Source organism: Corapipo altera, unplaced genomic scaffold (assembly GCF_003945725.1).
Source record: "Corapipo altera isolate COAL_440 unplaced genomic scaffold, ASM394572v1 133, whole genome shotgun sequence".
Classification (NCBI taxonomy): domain Eukaryota; kingdom Metazoa; phylum Chordata; class Aves; order Passeriformes; family Pipridae; genus Corapipo; species Corapipo altera.
In genome coordinates this window covers 2,997,854-3,016,834 of record NW_020884939.1, presented here as the reverse complement: position 1 = coordinate 3,016,834, position 18,981 = coordinate 2,997,854, and the positions used below count along the sequence as shown (strand labels likewise).

Here is an 18,981-nt window from a genome sequence, read left to right as displayed (position 1 = left end):
TCATTTTAAAACTGACCATGATCAAACTGTCAATGAGCTAATTAACATGATTACTTTGAATTTATATATATATATATAAGTTATAGTAATTAGAGTTGATTATATATATAGTCATAAGTCTTGGTTATATATATATATGTTAGAGTCAATATTTTCTATTAATTATTTCATTAATTTACTGAGAAGGGAGGGAAAATGACAGTCACCTCTACCTTCCAGTCAACAACAGAGAAAATTCTTTAACTATTATTTGAAAAGCCATGGAATTATTTGAAATAACATTCTGAAACCTGAACGGTGCTACTTGTCCAGTTTGGGGATATACTATCAAATCAAGACAAAGTTCCACATGAGTACGTTATGCCAGATTCCATCTCTGCTCAAATGCTCCAATTTACACGTGGTAAAACTGCAAGAAATAAGATTTTTGCTGTTCTGACAAAAAAGCAAGGAAAAAAATTAATGGCTCACTGTATTTTAATGTTAAGTTTGTGGAAATCTCAGTCAATGATAAGATTAAATCTAAACTCTATGAATGAGGAGTGAGAACAAGCGTTTTGTTTTCTTTTCACCCCTTCAATTTATTAGTCATTCCTAAGAGCTTTGTCAACAAGTGACCCCATCAAAGGATTTTATGCCTCTTCAGACTGTTCTTACACTTCCAAAACACTACTGTAGCTCTTTTCAGCAGCTCTCTGCCAGCTACTGAAGATTTTTCTACTACTTCAGTTTCTCTCTTCACCAAATCCTGTTTTTTTCACCAGCTCAAAGGAAATTACCAATGCTTCAGTGAAATCAAAATATGCAAAACCTGACAGTTAAAAAACCCCAACCAAACACCTCCCTATGCCCAACACATTTTGCTAACTATTGAGTTTGTCTTTATTTCCAATTTCAGCAGCTGAAATTTCCTATGTGTTCGTCAGCCATGTGGAAAACCCCGGCACCATCGCTTCATTTCTGTGCCTAATTAGCTGCACAAAAACAGAAAATCACCTCTCAAGTTGCTCTTTGACAAGCTCTGTTATTATTTTGAATATATTCCTCTAACAAGTACCAGCAGTGGTGTTAAAATTTCTATTCAGCACACGTTTATCCATTGGTGCACCAGAAAAACCTTTTTTTACAAAAATCCATAAATTAGCACTATATTTCTTTTATTTACAAGAAGCAGCAAATCTACTATTAACTTCTTATCAAATCTCCCACAAATAAGCCTATTTTATTATTGTGACAAGGCTTAATTCAGCTATGAACACTCTGTTTTGACCTACGTTGCCCTGAAAAAGTGAACCAGAGAACATTTGATTAAGTGATAGCTTGAATGGATTTAACCTTTTTTACCAGTTTGCAATAAAAATGCAATAATAACATCCTTTCCCTGTTATTTCTGTATTAGCATTAGAAATCCTAAGAATATTCTTAAAGTCACCTCTAGAATGCTCCAGTAGAAGCACTAATAACCTTTAAGAAAAATCCTGTGTTCCCTAAAATGCTCTGAAGTAATATTTTACCATCTGCTTTCCTCTACAAGAGCAATGGGGGTGATTATAATTCAATTACAGACGAAGGAACGATAGGTGCAAGAGACATTCTTTCTTGTCTTTGCTAGAAGAAATCAGATCTGACTGTCAAGGGCTTGTACAAATGTGTAAAAATTGCATCCATATGTTATTTGCTTTTGCTTTCTTCCACAACAACACACTGAGTAGGCTGAGCTGTGTTGTGCACTGTGCTATGGCAGTCAGAACTTATCCATTTTCAAGTCTTCAAGTATGTTTCCATTATGCTTCCTAATAAATCCCCAAATAAAGTCAGTCTGATATGATGGCAGACCAGTTCAGGATAGCTGCTTTCCAGGATTGTTGCCAATGTACAGCCTGGATCTTTAATTTGTTAAAAAAGACTTCACAAAAGTTGGCAGGGCACGGGGTATAAAACAAGGGCTCCTGAAAGCTCAGTGCCAGCCTGTTCAGACCACAGTGTAGTGAACCACCTGTGTTTTTCTAGATTGTCTGTATTATGTACTGTTTCTTTATCCAATATTTACTCCTTCAATCAAAATGATTTTCTGTGAACTCATCAGCATAATTAGAAATACAGGAGATGTGTGTTCCTTTTTAAGTCACCTGGAACCTAATCCTTGCCTGTGGGTTGGCTGAACCAGGTGCAGAGCACATAAGGCAACCAACATTTACCTGTCACTAAGAAAAAATGCATTACCCAAAGGTACCTGCAGAATTAGGATACTTGGAAGAACAAACTGGTTACTGGGAAAATGTTGGTTACCTGGGAAAATGTTGGTTACCTTTGAAAACTTCGTGTTTTATTGTTAAGTGGGATAATAACCCATATATCAGTAACACATTTGGAAAACCAAAGAGGTTTGAAAAGACTTTTTCCAAAGCATCAGTTCCAGAGCACAGCTAGTTCAGCAAATAATCAGATTTGAGGATGAAACTTCTATTCCCCAACGAGAGCAGGGGTTGGGAAACATTTATCTAGTGACCATACACACAGTAATCTACGGATAAAGAACACGATGAGAATGAAATCAGGAGTCTGTTGCCACAGAAGGGTGGTAATGGCATTATGGAGAAAAGTCACAGACACCTCTGACACATAAGAAGGAAAATGTGTTCTCTTTAGAACAGGAGTTCACATTGTGTCCTGGGAGCAGCTCTCACATGCCCAAGATGATTCTTCAGGTATTTTCTGACAGCTATTTGACTGAGACTCCATTATGCTTAGGAATCACTTCTCTGGAATTTATGACATTACAAAATGAAGAAGACTGCTGAATACCATGTTCTAGCTAGACAGAAACTGTCCCAATCTTTCCAGCAGAATTTGAACTTTTCCAGCATTTGTGATAAACACATTAACTTTTCTTTTTAAACGACACCTTCACGTGAATGAAGCCCAGGACAAGCTCCCACTCCCACGCAGAAGCAGCAATGCCAGACTTCCACCAGAAAAGCTCCTTAGGTCACCTCTGCTTAGGCAGAGAAGAGAGTTTCACTCTCCAAGGAAAATATATACAATATCCAACCTAGTTTGGATCAGCAGGGGACGTCTGGAGTCTTCTCTGCAGCAAAACCTTTTGATATGTATACCCTGCCAGTAAAAACAAACATCTACCTCATGCCAGCTTTACTAACAGCACAGTTTTGCAGACAGAAATAAGACCAAATTGAGGGGGAGCACCGGAGACTTTCAGTGAGAAAAATTATATGATGTTCTTTCTGTAATAGAAACAACTCCCTTAGTATTCTTTTCAACCAGATTGAAATAAAGTAAGAAAAATCCCTGTTTCTAATGACTCTCAGCATAGCTGTGAGATACATTTGTTTGTGAGGCAATCTGTGTAAGAACATGTATTTTAAAGCATGCAGGAGACAGTCAACCTTTGACAAAAAACAGTTCACAACTTTAACACAGCCAAACTAGTGCTCTGCCTGTAATAGTAATAATCCTTTCTTTGCTGTTTCTTAAGCACCAAAGAAGGGGAATTACAAGGATGACTGACTCTTTGGTTCCTGTGTTTAAATATCTAACTGAAAAGTCAGGCTGCTAACCAAGGAAGAGAGCATTAGCTTCAGGTCAATATACACACTACTGAGCATGGCAGGGTATTATACAATGCAAAATTCTTATTATCTTCTTCTTAATTCTTGTAAATTTGCATCAAATTCAGCAGTATATATTTCTACTATACCAGCAGAATTAAGGCGAAAAAAAGACCCTGATCCATTCAAAGAAATCCATTAAGGACTAGACCTTAAGATAACATTACAAAGTAACAGAAATAATTTTTGCAGTAGCTACTTCAAATTTGACTTCAAATGTTATCATCGTACATTTTAAAATCCAAGTTATCAGGTGATTTGTCATTACTGAAATAGTGCATAAATATATATATATTCGAGACTTACACACCAATTTCAGTTATCTTTTTAAGTAAATGCTTCTCAAACCTGATATAAAGAGGGAAAAACACTAGACAAAGAGAGACACATTAACCATATATACCTACAAAGCTTCTCTTCTTTAATAATGGGAAAGAGTAGAGGGGAGCAGCAATATCTGTTCTTACTTTTTAGCCAAGTTCCAGTAGTATATGAATATCTGTAAACCACAAACAGTAAGTACCTGGCAAAAGTATTTGAATACCTCTGAATTAAATAAAATCTTTCTCTTTATTGGCTTTAGCAGTGAAAGAGATCTGCCTAATTCAGAGTCAGGCTTTTTGGTTTTCCAATAAGAACTGAAAAGATGATTTATTAAAAAAAAAAACAAACCAGCAAAATCAGTGCCAGAAATATCGGAAGTCCTGAACCAGGACTTCTGCCTGTGCTTCTCCACCTGGGCTGGGTGCAATCAGCAAATTATCAGCCTCTGTCTCCCTCATCCCTCATCTCACTGCCTTCCTGACTTCCTTAGGAGAAAGAAACCAGACAACATAAGGCTCTAAACACAGCCAGAAGAAAGGCAGAAAGGAAGAAATAAAAGAAAACAAGTTCCCCACTTCCCATCTATATCTCATTCTCTCACTTCAGCTATTTTTCTATCACATCCAGAACTGTGACTTCTCCCTGTAACTTGCCAACGAGCCTCCTCCATCCAATTGTGTTTTCCTGCCTTGTAGTCACAGCTGGGACAAGGCAGCACTTTGGTTTCCTCTTAAGTCTGTGCATACTATGTACAGAAGAATTCTTTATTAATTTGCATTGAAAATATAGTGGATGGCCTTTAGAATAGACCTACCTTGCCATAAGATACTGAACTGGTGTCAAGCACAACCACAAGTCTCCACTGAATTTACAGCAATGATAACCAAGGCAAAGGTTTTTTTATTCGGGAGGGGAACAACCCTGTGACACCTGAAGTCTCAGGGAGTATTTTAGATCTTGTTCTCTAAGACTTTCTCCTGTGCTGTATGAAGCTTTGCACAGAGAAAGTTAATATTGACATAGAAAAAAAGTACAACAGTCTGTATTTTGAGAATTGACAGGGGAAAACTTTTGTCTTCTCTCATATTTATTGAGTTGCTGCATTTGAGAACAATATAGTTTTGTGCACTCTACATAACAAAAACTACTAAAAATGGTTTCATTTAGTTATCACTCTACCACAGCAAAACCCCCCACCCTTTATGACTAAATTCCAGTGAAAATCTCATAAATTAATTTCAAAGTATGCTTGCATAAATCACAGTTTGTTAGATCTATAGAGCCTAGCAGTCCATGAAAATAGAGATCCCAAGTTGAAACTAGAAGGTATGTGCTAAAACCACCCCTGAAGTTAATGATGTCCAAACCACATGACACTACAAACCATTTTCCGCCGGTGAAACAAGAAACCCAAGTTTCAGAAGGACAAGAATCAGAAGGACAAACTCATGAAAGAAGGGTAGGCTTTCAGTTTGGCACCTTGGAAGTAATTGAAGAGTGCCCTAAAGTGCCCTAAAATGTAATATGATATAATAGACACCAATTTAAAAGACTACAAATGTTCTTCTGCAGTAAACTCATGATCATGAGTTATAAAATCCACAGTGTTCTGCTGCTTGTACTTCAGCATCAAATCTTTACTTGGTCTCTGGGTGACGTTAATGAGGAGAATGTATTCCCCCACTATCAAGCTCAATTTGAAAGAAATCCCAGCCTTACTTTAAGCTAAATCAATTTTTAGTTCTTTCACTGTTGCTTCCTTCTATCAAAACGAAGAAAAAAAAAAAAGGCCCATTCACAGGAGCTAGAGGAATAAAACCCACAGAGCAGTCAGCCTCACTGTGATGGAAATAAGTGAAAATTAATGGAGAAATACTTATAAAATAGTAGGTCATCAAAACACACACACACACACACACACACACACACACACACAAAAACCACAACAAAAAAAACCCACAAAAAACCCCAACCAAACAAAACAAAACAAACAAAAGACAACCCCCCCACACAGGGTATACTGAAAAAAACCATGCCAGAAAAATCAAATTCCATGATGGGATAATCACTGGGATGGAATCTAGGGAAATGGCTGACCACAGCCAGCCAAAGGCAATGTGACTTCACTGCACTGCCTTGGTCCCTTGGTCCTTTTGGGAATGTATTGCTGGCTTCCAGCAGTCCAGAGGATCTTTGGAAATTCTTAGAGTTGATGTGTAGCAGGGCAGACAAAGAACAAATTGCTCTGGTGACCTTGTTCATTTCTAGTACAAAAGTTCAGGCTTCCTTAGAGGTTAATAAAAGATGTGATATTCTAGATGTGACATTTTATATAGAAATATTTTTAGCTTAAAGAAAAACAGTATTGCTTGAAGCACATTGTTAAAAAGAAAAGAAAGTCCACCCACATTTTTGTAAGCTAAACCAGCAGCAATGAAATTAAACAAACTAATGACCCCAATCAGTTATTTCAGAGCATGGTTCCCTGGGAAAAAATTGCCCCATTTAACACTAATGGACTGACCACACAGGCACACTGACATTTTGGCAGGTGACAAATAAAAAGGCTGTTTATATTATGTATTCCATCTGGGTACATTTTACACATACACGTATAACCTCAGGTGGTAATCAAGCTCACTCAAATTTCCTACTGGTAATGTAAAAGTTTCTCCTATTTAGACAAACTATAGTGTGCAGAAATTAAGGTTTCGAAAAGAGAAGACAGCCTCAGGGTAACACCAGGGTAACACCAGTGCTTTTCCTCAGGGAGAGAGCAATCAGTTCAAGTCAGATCACCTAAAGATACATACATTTCATCCAGTGGAATGACAAAATACACACATAAGGAATTACTTTATTTCTTTATGATAGCAGCACTAGTGTCATCAAAACCCAAGGTCATGCCAAAATTGCAGTCATGGGTGTGCATACACACGTGCACCCCCCCCTCCCCTAGAGACAGAATCTTGAATGAACTGAATTAAACACAAAAGAATGTAGAGAAGTAACCAGTTTTGGGTTACATCTTTGAGAACAAAGTGAATAAGTCAAGGATTTTCACCAAAAGCAGGTGAGTCTACACAATCCTAAAGAATGAATAAATCACCAGTATAATGTACCATACACTTAGTCCCCCAACAAGATTAGGTTTCCGTGCTGCTTGCTGCTCACTGTGACATTTAAAAACTCTTAAGTACCAAAGCCCAAATGTGGGCACAAAGAGCACAGCTCCCAGTGAAACTGCCCCCAGTTACCCAAGAGGTCCCCAGCCCCCCGGGGATGATGATCTAGACAGGTACATCCTCGGGCAGTACAAGACTGTCACCCTGGAAGGTAGAACTCAAGCAAGAAAGACACAGAACTTCCTCACGTGGCAGCCTGAGACTGTGAAATGCTCCTGCAGTGTTTATTGAGTACAAACTTCCCTGCTAAATGTGAATGGATCTCTGCAATCCATACAAGGCAGAGACGGGAACGGAAAACAGATTTACTTTGGAACAACAGGAGTCACGCTGAGCCACCTTTCAGTCTGCCTGAGCCACCCACCCATCTCTCACCAGGAATATCTCCGGATGAAAGAAAAAACATGTTCCTCCTTGTTCCCAGGCAATGTTATTACACTAAACAGTGGCTCAGGGGAAGCTACAGCTTCTCTACACATCTCACATGCGTGGTGGAAAGCCCTGGAAAACTAGTAAGCACTGGAGGAAGAACAGAGACTGACAGAAATGAAATTATTTTTTTTTTAATCAAGTTAACAACTACCTCCTCCACTGGACAAGTAATATTCCTTCAACACCTCATCTGAACAGTTAGTATCCAGCTTGTCTTCGTGCAGTCCACCCTGCCTAAAATCCTCTTGGCTTGGAGAGTCTATTTCTAGAGCAAAGAAGCATTTTCTCCTCAGAAGTGAATTTTTTTTCTGCAATACAGCTGCTCAGTCTACACCTTCCAGAACTTCATGGGTTAAGCAATGGGACAACCTTAAGATTTCAAAAAAGAAAAAGTAAACTTGGATATTTAGTTGTTTGCTATTTAGATAGTGCTGTAAGTTCCTCAAAGGGGCAGTGGGTAGCTGTGGAGGGTGGACTACTGCATTCAAGAAGAATCTCTGCTCCTAATTCAAAATATTTCAGGACAACCTTTTCCCACAAGTAGGAACAGTTCCCAGGGATCCACAGAAGAAAATCCTGTGGGATTTCCATGGGTTCAGCAGTCCTTTCCAGACATACAGCAGCTTGTTCACCTGGCAGCAGTGCAGGGAAGGAGTTGTGCTGTGCTCCACATCTCCAGTTGCCCTTCTCAGGCTGTTGCAGGTGCCCAATTTTGATAATACAGACATTTATAAGCTGCTTTTGTTGTTGCTTTTTCAACATGGAGAAAAAGGAAGGTTGCTATTGAGGATGCCTGACATGTAGAAAATTTTCTTTTCAATTAGAACCTCAATTAGAACCTATTTTAAAATTTCTATGCATAACACATCAGACTGACTGTTACAGAAAAGAAAGTCACTTCTATTTTAATACATTCCCTGAATAAGGAATAAATAATGAGATAAATACAAAAGTAATCAGAGAGGCAAGCAATGGTGCTACCTTTGAGATGTCTGGAGGCCACAGATAGCTTCCTTGGGCGCTTTACCATGGGTGGAATATCCTTAGGCAAATGCTCTGATTATTCCCAGAGAAGGACAGACTCAGCTCTCTGTGAGTAAGTGGACATCCTGCCTGGAAAGCTGGGAAAGTGTGTGCAGCTTTATCCCTTTCCTCCTGATTTTATAACCTGTCACAATGAAGAATCTTCTATAACTTTGTTAAAACTTTTACCTCCCAGAAAATGCAGATCAAGAAATGCCTTATGCTTAGCCATGGGGAAAACTGTAATGACATAAATGCAATGTAAAATGTTTAAAACCTTATTAGTAGACAATCTTTATTGGAAAACTCATGAAAATACAGAAAGCTGTCACTCTTGGACCTGAATTACTATAGAAAAAAATTCTGCCTGTTTTTCAAAGGTATTCAGAGAAAGCTAATAAAATAGTAAAGTCTCTAACTCTTTTCTGAAGGAAAAAAATCTGAAAAAAAAAAAGTTAAAAATGAGTATTAAAGAAAGACCAGCACTGCCGTGAAATTGTTAGAAAAAGGATTTTGGTGAAGCACATTTCACACACCGAGTTTTTTTGTGAAATATATTCTTCCACGTACTAGGAAGTCAGCTCACTTGGCTTGATAGTACTTGATCCCCCTTGTCCCAAATATCATGAAGTGGTGCCCAATACTAGGATTTTGAATACAAGTAAGGGACTTTTTTCTCATTCATATGCAGACTTTTATATCAATGGAAATTCTGTTTCATTGCTGAAATATCAAGAAGACACGAAACACAGCGCAGAGGGTTTTTTGTGCCTAATTAGGGAAAACCTAATTAGGTTCTTTTTCTGAGTTCTGTGAAGTGGCTGTAGAATCACACATAACGGAAGCATGAGGCAATGGAATAATAAACAAGAAAACAAATAAACAGTACATCAGAAGGCCGAAAAATCTTTACCGCAGTGACTATGGTAGTGCTGTAATCGAAATTTGGTGGATGTGGTCTTACAACTGGAATGCTGAAGTTAGTGGTTAATTCAGAAATCTAACACCAAAGAAATGGTGCCTTGAAGTAGAATTAACCTCACAGACAGAGAGGGTCAAAGGCAGTAACACTTGCTGAAAATTAAAGTAAAAACATACACAGATAGGAGAAGTCAGCGGGCCAGGTCATCAGCCCAGCAAAGCACACAGTTTGAAGGGGTGTTTAGTTTCAGAACTGAGAAATGAAGTGATTGGCAACCAAAAGCTTTGGAATAAAAATTAAGTTCCAGGCAGCCTCCTGCCCATGTACCTGTGACACCAGTCTGTCAGGGCTGGCTGAGGATGCCAGGGAATGGCTGGTGCTGGGTTTTAATGGGGAGCGGTGAAATCTTGTGATTTTTGCCAGGAATGAGCAAAAAAGTGACACTTTTTGGAAGGTGGACAACACAGGAACGTCTGCCTGGAAACCTTCTCCTGCAGAGCAGCAGCTGCTGTAAAGATTGCATGGGGGTACAGCAGGCATGGGAAGCCTGTTTTCATAAACTGAAATGTTCTCTGAAACCCAAACATCTGCATATCTGAAACACCAGCTGTAAGACAGCACTTCTAGACCTCAATCCCTTTAAAGCAGAGCACTTGAGTTTCAAAGGGACCAACCACTCCCCTCACTCCTACCAATCTGCTGAGCAGTGACGCTAAATGTTACCAACCCTTTCTTGGGCATTTCAAAAATAGGAACCCTACAGAAAGGCTGAGGCCAGAAAGACAACATTGAACTGACACAGCACAGGTAAGAGTGAGGTTTTGCTGAAAACCAAGTGATGGCAGCCCCATGAGGCAGCCAGGATCAAGCAAGCTCAAAGTCAGAAGACCGTGGTAGGAAGACCAGCACGTATCTGGCCCCACTGCTTTCACTGCTTTAAAGGCAAGGCTGGGCTCCAAGTCGAGAAGTATTCCAAGCTGGTTGATAAAAACAGAGGACTGAACAGCTGGAAGTCAAAATTTGGCAAGTTAACCACAAGTTAATATACAATTAAGTAGCATAAGGAAACATAAAAGATAGTGAGATAGGATGTGGCTGCCAAAGTAGAGGCACTAAGCACTGTTTTTGATGCCCTGGAGCATTCCTCACTCGACAGCCATCTGTCACTCAGGAAGAAACCATTTTCCCACAGGTCCTGACTCACACCTGCAAGTCGAACACTGACATCTCATATTCCCAGGCACCTCATGCCCTAGAAGTCTGCCTAGAGGAAAGACCAACTTCTAGGAGAAAACATCTGTTTATGATCCATGAGGACTGATCTTTCAAACTGACAATTGATAGAGCTATAAACCCTTTTGGCCTCTCCTTTCTCATGCTTTCTTGGAGAAGGCAGAAATTTTTGTGTTATTCTCTACACATTCTGAGCACTTTATGGATTGAGCATATCACTAAAGTGAGCCAGGAAGCCTTTGCTTTTCCATACTATGTAAAATCTGTTTTTTTCTGCCCTTCTCTGTGGCATTTTAGACCAGCAGTGAATGAACTGCATGGTATGGGTCACAGCCCCCTGACACTACAAAACCTCTCATGTCCAGAGTCACTGATCTGGGGGTAGGAAGGAATTCTACATTTGGTGAAAAACACAGGATTTTTTGCTTTCTCTTTGTACAAGAAGTGATTTACCTGCTCAAACAATCTGGTATATCTTACAGTATCAATTCCTTGCCAATGTGAGGACCTTCAGGCACTGGCAGCACTCCTCTTCTTTGCTCATGGCAGCTTCTGGCCTGAGGAATGATATTAAAAATATAGATTCTAGAACACAATTCTTCAGGATGCCAAAAGTTCCCACTCTATGGCTTCCATAAATGAATGCCTACCTTCATGGAGAGTAAAGAAAAAAAAACAAAAGGTTGTGGGCTGTAATGCCATTAAGCAAATATAACGTCCACTTACTCAATAATTAAATTGCACACAGTCTTTAACATTAACAGAATCTTGCCATTATGACCAGAAATTATCTGGCAAAAGTGCATCTGGAATATTTCAAAACATCTAAAGAAGTGACCATTTGAAGCTACTGCATACGATGCATCAAACTTACTTGGAAAAGACAAAATGTCCCCTATCTGAAGGCAATTTTTCTGTGATACGCAGACTGAACACAATCCTGAGAAACCTGTTTCCATGCTTAAGTTCTTAAACTTTAATTTCTTCACTACCTTTCTTTTGAGGAATTTTACTTTGCTCTGCATTTGCAATAGAAGACAATATATTATATATATTACAGTAGAGTGATCAGTGACAGAATCCCAGGAAATGGCCTGAAGTTCCTCAGGGTAGGTTTAGGTTGGATCTCAAGGAAAGGTTCTTCTCCTAGAGAGTGGTTGGGCACTGACCAGGCTCCCCAGGGCAGTGGGCACAGCACCAAAGCTACCAGAGCTCCAGGAGGGTTTGGACAATGCTCTGAGGGACAGGGTGTGACTCTTGGGGATGGGCCTGGGCAGGGCCAGGAGTTGGACTCAATGATCCTTGTGGATCCCTTCCAACTCAGCATATTCTATGATTCTCTGACAGTAGATTTTCACATATTTTCATTAGTAGTTACATTTTAGAGCAGTGTTACATTAATAGAAATTAAACCTAAGGATGGAAAAGAGTGACTATTAACTATTCCAGCTTCTATATCTTCAGCTGAAAGTTCTCTGGCATGTGCTGGCATGATCTGATCCTAACCCAGTTACTTAATGTGTGAATTTTTCTGAAGAAAAAAATAGTTAAAGTAAGTATGCATATTTACTTAGGAATCAGGTGTAGTATATATTCCTGATTTACTGCTCTTTGCAATTTAAGGTGCTTGTAATGTCTTAAAAATTTTAAAACAAAATTAGGTACTGAATGACATGCATATATTGCAACAGAATAGTTTCTAAGCTACAAACAAAACTGACTAAAACAATATTAATGCTTCTCTCCACTTTTATTCTTCAAAAGAATGAATACAAAGGCATTTCCAGTCAACCAACCTGGTGTTCCAGAATCACCATCCCTCACAGATGATTCGAAGTTCATCACATTGAGAGAAAATACCCTTTCACTGACCACAGTCACAGAATTATGGGCATTCCACTACCCCAGCAACATATTAATCACAGGTTCCAGCCTAAATTTCTTGGCAGTCTACAAGATGAAAGACAAGCACAGTTAATGGTGTTGAACATGTTGTGGGTTTAGTTACCAGCATGAATTTCCATTAGAAATAGGGAAAATTAAGAGGAAAGGAATAGTTGGAGAAGCAAAGCAAGGAAGGGCAATGCATCTGATCACACTCAGACATAACAGGGACTCACAGGTAGAGAGTCAGAAGGAGTCATGTGGGACATTTAGAGGGAGGGCACAGAAATGGGTGGACAGTTCTATCAGACTGATTTTTCCCTTATACACAAGGGTAGACATGGAAAAAAGTAAAAAGATATTTATGGGTGAAGTGGCTGAGGAATCCTGTGAACAAGGGGGAAACTAAAGTGAAAAGTGGGCTTTACAAAGAGAATTTTGTGTAAAGAGAAATTGCTCTTAAAGCTTCAAGTGGGAGAAGACAAAAGCTAAAGACAAAAGCCAGGTTGGACAGGGCTTGGAGCAACCTGGTCTGGTGGAAGGTGTCCCTGCCCGTGGCAAGGGGTGGAATTTAGGTATTCTTTAAAGGTCCCTCCCGACCCCAACCATCCTGTGATTCTGTGCAGAGGTTGGAGTCAAGATGATGATGTTCCTATGGCAAGAAAGAGAATGTATTAAAGAGTCCTACAGAAGTTGAAGCACAAAAAGTTAAGAACATAGCTGAGTTTTGATGAAAGAAAAAAAGTACAGTTCCAGCAAAACAGCTGTGCCCCATTCTTCCACGCTTACAAGAGGAAAAAGCTGAAAAAATAATAACCATGCTGGAGGCAAGAGTGGCAGGAAAAATAGGGGAGTGCCGTCTAAAATGACAGATACTAGGAGATGAAAACAGTAGCATTTCAGGAAGATTTTGCCTCGATGAATGATGTATTTTTTAGCTACTAATAATTAATTAGATTAGGATCATCTTCCTAGCTCCAACACATTAACTCCAGAGCAACTGAGACATCCTCCTCAATTCCCTTGCCTCTACCTTACTGTTCTCTCTCACACATTTCTGTTACCCTCTCTTGTGCCTCACTTCCCTTCAGGACCTCTGCACAACCCAAACAGAACAGCACCCCCACAACCACAGGGAAAGAAGGCGGCACAGCAGCTTCAGAAACCATCACATTTGTCTGAATTTTAGAAAACTGCAAGTTGTCAAGTTTGCCTTCGTTACAGGGACTTTATTCCATCATCCTCCTGAGTACTGCAAAAATCCCATGAAGAGTTCCCCAGATAAGCCCTGTACTGAAACACTCTGTTCTGCTGTAGGAGTGGGACTAGAGAGATTTACAACAGTCATAATACACCTTTAAAAGGCCATTTTACATGTGAACTGTGACAGTTCAGAGAGACTTGTTATGCCTATGGTGTCGAGTCAGGAAAATAAATTGATCTAGTTTGTGGATGAAACAGTAGGTGGCAAGTACAAAAACATAAAGAACCACCGAAGAAAAAGACGCTCTTAAATTGGATAAATGCAGGATCGGGTGTGGGAGTTGATGGCTGAAAGAAATGCTGAGACATCCTGGACAAACTGAGCAACCCATATCTGGAAACACATGTGTTTGCTTAACAAAATATCAATGCTGTAAAATGCTTTGAAAATGTATTGATTGCAGAAAACATCAAGCAGTAATACCCAAATCCTCTGTTTTCCTTCAGATTTCATAATGACAGATAAACTTTCTCAGGGCTTTAGCAAGCAAAAATAGATAAACCACTTTCTTGTGCAAACCACACGAATTCATCTCTGCGCTCACATTTTGTCTGAAAGAATGCCAACACTGTAAAATAGAGCAAAATATCAAGAGAGTTAATTTTTTTTAAGAGTACATTTATTCTGTGGACAATAAATATCGAGACTGAACAGGATATGGAATTTCCTTCACAGACTTAGAAAATTGTTTTAGGTAGATTCATGGCTGCCAGGCCACGGTTGAAGGCATGTTGTGTTGTAGGACAGATGAAAAAACCCCCAGTGCTCACTCACTGGTCTGCCCATCATCTTAGCAGGATAAAGGACAACTGAAAGGCTGGGAAATCAACACAATGTTTGGCTTCAAAATGCAATAGATGATGTAGACATGTGGCCCATACTAGAGGATTATCTTCACTCCTTTTAAAAGGACGACTAATACTTATTTGTTTCTTGTATATTTAGTTATAAAGCAAAGGGAAAGGATGGGAAAACTGGTTGCTCTTTGACTGGAGTTAGACTGGAGTTAGTCCCATGGTTTAACCCCAGGCAGCAGCCAAGCCCCTCACAGCCTCTTGCTCACTCCCCCACCAGTAGGATCAGGGAGAGAATCAGAAGAGTAAAAGCCAGAAAACTCCTGGGTTGAGATAAAGACAGTTTAATAGATGAAACAAAAGCTGTGCACACAAGCACAGCAAAACAAGGAATTAATTCATTGCTTCCCATGGCTGGGCAGGTGTTCAGTCATCTCCAGGACAGCAGGTCCCATCCCACATAACAGTTACTTGGGAAGACAAATACCATCACTGCAAACATCCCCCCCTTTCCTCCTTCTTCTCCTCAGTATGATACCATATGGTCTGCCATATCCAGTTTGGATCTCCTGTCCTGGTTGTGTCCCCTACCAGCTTCCCAAGCACACTCAGCCCCCTCCCCAGCGTGGCAGGAAAGGCCTCAGCAGTAACAAAACCATCTCTGCATTATCAACCCTGTGCTCAGCACAAATCCTAAACACAGACCCACACCAGCCACTGGGAAGGAAATTAACTGTACCCCAGCCCAAACCAGGACAGCTATTTAGCTGCAAAGCAACCAGTTTCTTCTGGATTTGCTCTCCCTCCCACGTGAACACTGAATGTAACACAGGGTTGCCTTCAGCTGAGATAGACCTCTACCTCCTGCAAACCAGGGAACATCCAGCTATTAAACACTCTTCCTCATCTTTCAATTTGATCCTACTTCTGTGATCATAGAAATGAGTTGCAAAGCTTCCAGAAATACAAGCCATGAATTTCCAATGTGTGGATAAGAGAAAAAGATAAGAGCTCTTTGACTCTTCCGATATCTAAGGCATAATAGCATCATTTTCCCATTCTGGCTGGAACTACAATGAAAAATAACCTTCAAAGGTGCATAAGGAGTGTGGAGGACACATCAGTTCTGTGGTCAGAGGAGTCTCTGCTGCCCACTGAAGTTCAAAACTAGTTAACATCCTACAGAAGCCTATTTGAGCAAATATAACAACATGATAAGAATTAATTAGAATTCCCATTCAGTAATTAAGGGAATTCCCAGGACTCACCTCAATAGCAAGGGCCACTCCACAAGGGCTCTCTGTCCCAAGGTGGATGTTAGGTATCAGGTAGTGAAATTCTCAATGAAGCAACAACTTCTATAATTGAAGAATATTATTTTGCATATTAGCCAATTCCATAAACACTTAAATCTCAACACCTTCTAGAAACTCTTACAAACCTAATTAATATTTATCTTTAGAATATTCAAGGAAGTATTTCATGTGACCCCGTGTCTTCTACTTGCCTGAAGAGTTGCCAACTAGAGCGAATTCCTGGGCTAAAGGATGTTTGTCTCACTGTCATCCTGGTAAATTAATCCTCAAAGTATGTTACAAATATTAAAACATTAAAGCAGTAATTCTGGAAAGCAATCAGAAAAGGCATGAAGCTAGTAAATTTTTTCTTGTGGTTTGGTTACTAAAAGAATATAAAATATAAAGTCCCAAACCTTCTCTCCTGTGACCACAGACCGTTGCAGTAAACATAGGTTTTTCTTACACCATCTCTCTATTCCAGAGACAGCCTCAGTTCTTTCTGTACCCTCCCCAGCACCAAACCTTTAGATTCTATAATTTAGACAGCTATTACATTTACTCCTAATATTTACTCCTAAAATTGTGCAAGAAAATGTTTGTTATTGTCTGTCAAAACAAATGCAAGTTATGTTCTCTTCTTTAAATCAATTCACTAAAAGGTTAATGTTCTTAATAAGGACTTAATAGTCCTTCTTTTGATCTATCTCTACGTAAAACAAAGAATTGTTCATACTATCTTTTGCAATACCTTAACAAGATAACTGGTGTCCATGTCTTTGCATTTGCAATATTTTCCTAATGGAGTTTCCTACTAAAAGAAAAAAATACAAGTGCAGGAGAGAAAGTGAGAGGGCAGGTAAAGCCTTTAGAGCCCAGCTCTAAATTCTAAATTCTGCACTGCAGAATTGAGTTCACCACAGTATAGGTTTTGTCCTCCATATTCTCTAAAGGGGAACTGGAATTTGTGTTTCTCAGTCACTGAAACCCGTAGCTGTCAACGAAAGAGGAGCAAATTCACTTATTCTGCAAGTGGAAGCTGGTTTGTACAGACAGACAAAGTCTGGAGCCTGTTTTTACAGTCAGGGACTGAACGGAGCTATTGGAATGCAGGAGTTATGCTCAGGCTCCATTTCAGAACCGTGACTAGACTGAGGTCCATCACTAAGATACAGCCCAGCTGCAAAGCTGTTACACACGTAACGTGCACACTTACAGGCACAAAAACTGTGCCAAGGCAGAGGCAACAGCGACAGTGAGTAACAGCACAGCCTTCCTTCCCAGGGAAACTGGGACCCACAAAGCAGCAGCAGCCATGGTGGGACTCTTTAGGTTGTATTTTGCAAGTCACAAAGGTATCTCAGAGAAAAAAAACCCAGAGATTTGGACTTCTCTTATCCACCCAGGATCTGAACTTGTTTAGCATGTTAGGAAAAAGTGCATGGGCAGAGTGCCCCTGGGACAAACAACTAATGGTTGTGTCTGACAGACCAAGGTTATTAGTCGTTCCACCTTATTTGCATCCTAAATATAAATGCCATAGTTGACTTTTACAGGTTAAAAAGAAAATAGATAATGAACAGCTCTTTCAAGTGTCAGATCACATAATTCTTCTATTCAAAATCTGAAATGTCATTTATGTCCTGAGTGAAATAACTTTCAATATACTAGAACAATCCCTTCATTGTAGTATCTTGCAGTCCACAATATCATCTGCATTTTCTTTATTCAATAAACTTTGAAGGGTTTTCCTCAACCCTCCCTCTAATGCACAAATAACCGTGAGATATGGAGCCAATGTGCAAAATACTCAGTTGCATAAAAAAAAATTAGTAATGAATATTCATTAAATACCAACAGATTCCACATTTGTAAATATAACAGGAAAGCTACATTGAGCTTGTAAACTGGAAAGACAGTCCTTCAGCTGCAATCAACTTTTCAGAACACGGGAAGGACTTTTAGGAGACAGATGTAGCAGAGTTCCAGACCTCTGTACGTCTCTGCTGAAAAGAAGGGATGCAATAGCTAAAAAAAAAAATAATTGAAACTTTTGAAATATTTGAAAAAGAAAAAAATAAATCCTTCATGGGGAAATTGTTTTTCTCTCCACGAAAAACAAACTGTTCAGAGCACCAGTGATCATATAAGCCTGTCACTGGATAAACTCTCATCTCAGGCAGGATGATGAATTCCTATCTTGCTCATCTTTCAGCTGCTGCTGGGTAAACAGTCTGAAATTCCAGTTCCTGAATGCCCAGGTAGGAGGAATCAGGGGCAGCTCTTAGATCCCTGCTGAGCCCTCACTCCTGTGGACTGTGCCCAGGGCACATCCCTATCAGAACTGGGGCACTATCTGCTGGTTTGTTGCAGCCTCTGCTATTGCTGGCCATCACCTTGTCACAAACCTTACTTGTGCACCTCGAGATACTGAATTTGCAGTGGCAGTAAAGGAGCAAAGAAGCCTTTCAGGCAAGATTCGTTCATTTTTTAGTAATAGAAGCAGAGTCATCTCTACTGTTATACTTAATTAAAGATCACTTTGCAGGAGCTTCCTTTACAAGTGCTATTTAATAAAGCTGAAAGAGTGACAGCACAGAGCAGCTCCTGGGAAAAGAGGGTCTGTTGACAAAGGAGTAGGAGCAAAAAGTGGCATAAAATACATTGAGGTTACAAGAAATGACAAAGGAATTTAATATTACCGTATGACAAACAGTCTGTATTTACTCAAATCTGATCTGAGTCTGTCACACCCCTCTGAAGAGCAGTCTAGACACAGACATATTTCAAAAAGTTCTCATGGTAAAAAACAATGATAACACTTAACTAAACCCCACATCCTACTCGCCATTCCACCAGCAACTGGGCAGTCAATATGTACAGGTGACCGGAGCACCTGCCAAGCCACAAAATTCATTTGGGTTTAACAAAAGGTACCTTGCAATAATACATCTGTGGGGAATACAGAAGCAGCCTAAAATACAACATCAGTCCAT

At 39.6% G+C, this 18,981-nt stretch overlaps 1 long non-coding RNA gene across 2 annotated transcripts in view; it reads right to left on the bottom strand.

Annotated features, from left to right (window-relative positions):
• Positions 1-322: 322 nt before the first annotated feature.
• LOC113955472 overlaps positions 323-18,981 on the bottom strand; it is a 31,160-nt gene continuing 12,501 nt past the window's right edge. Inside the window, exons 3-7 of one of the 2 annotated variants that reach the window (XR_003530571.1) lie at positions 11,202-11,305; positions 8,552-8,833; positions 4,033-4,128; positions 2,994-3,117; positions 323-409 (exon numbers count right to left, since the gene is read on the bottom strand). This is a non-coding gene — a long non-coding RNA (uncharacterized LOC113955472). The remainder of the gene's footprint in view (positions 410-2,993; positions 3,118-4,032; positions 4,129-8,551; positions 8,834-11,201; positions 11,306-18,981) is intronic. The other variant, XR_003530572.1, reaches the window with a different exon arrangement.